The 1,116-nt window shown below is 36.3% G+C and overlaps 1 long non-coding RNA gene across 2 annotated transcripts; it reads right to left on the reverse strand.

Annotated features, from left to right (window-relative positions):
* Positions 1 to 30: 30 nt before the first annotated feature.
* LOC124893469 lies at positions 31 to 1,116 on the reverse strand. Of its 2 annotated transcripts, XR_007050720.1 has the most exons (3): positions 1,026 to 1,116; positions 548 to 691; positions 31 to 188 (listed from the first exon to the last, which is right to left on the reverse strand). It is a non-coding gene; the product is annotated as an uncharacterized LOC124893469 (long non-coding RNA). The 2 variants fall into 2 exon arrangements; XR_007050719.1 differs by having other exon boundaries at positions 548 to 1,110.

Here is a 1,116-nt window from a genome sequence, read left to right on the forward strand (position 1 = left end):
TAAGAATTGAAGAGCCTAGTTCGAGCAAACCTGCATCTCAGAGAGAAGAGAGCCACAAGTTGTTTCCATATGCAAAGGCTTCTCACTTTGGCAGTTATGCATGTTGAAGCATTAACACCTTCAGAAAGAGAAACACTATAAAACTAGCTAAACGCAGTCCAGAAGCACCGAGATTGAATTTATATGACCTACATAGGAAAACCCAGCTAAATTTAGAATAAAATGTTGCAGTATTTTCTATTTGGCACCCTCCAACCTTAAAAAAGAAACAAGTACAAATACTTCTAACAACTAAAGAGTGAACCTTTTTTCCTTGTTACAAAAGTTATGATAATAAGAAAACTCTTAATACATAAATTATTTGGAAATCAAAACTAACTCAGTGAACCCTAAATTCCATTTTCGTTACTTACAACTCTTAATCCCATAACAATCCCAAGAAAACCCTCTTATTCTACTTCCAGTTTTATCTGTGAACATCCAAGGCTGCAATTTACTCAAGAACGAAAAAACCCTACACTTGGGAACAATTTACTTAAGAACAAACCTCAAGTTGCCAATCGATCCAAGCCCTCAAGTATCGACCCAGCTAAGTTTTTTGTAGAACAAAAACTTTCTCAATTGAAGTGGGGGAACCGCTGCAATACACTCCAAATGCCTTCCTCATTCCTCGTTCAACAACAACACAAGTCTGCCATACCAAGAAACGTTTTACGCATTAATATATAGTTAAACGCAAATATAGTTCAATTAGTATAAATCGGGTTTCAATCGTAAGGGCATTTATCTAATCACGACTATATGAACCACCATACAATTGATAGTCTAGAGACATGTAGAACTTTGGCTCGTATACAACAAACATATTCCAGTCCATAAACAGGAAACAGAAATTAACAACCAATAGAGATGAAAAGCTGCAAAATATCTAGGACACGACTTAACAGTTTGTCGGCTAACGTTTTTGTTACTTACACACAAACAAAACAAAAAGGAATTTCAGACGAGAAGCATTATTGAAGTACCTCGCGAGGAACAATTCACTCCAATAATTTACTAGGTATAGAAGCCCTGATTATGGTCCAGGTATGCAGGACAGCCATCGGAAAAATCACT

This window comes from Capsicum annuum, unplaced genomic scaffold, assembly GCF_002878395.1.
Source record: "Capsicum annuum cultivar UCD-10X-F1 unplaced genomic scaffold, UCD10Xv1.1 ctg60057, whole genome shotgun sequence".
NCBI classification, from domain to species: Eukaryota; Viridiplantae; Streptophyta; class Magnoliopsida; order Solanales; family Solanaceae; genus Capsicum; species Capsicum annuum.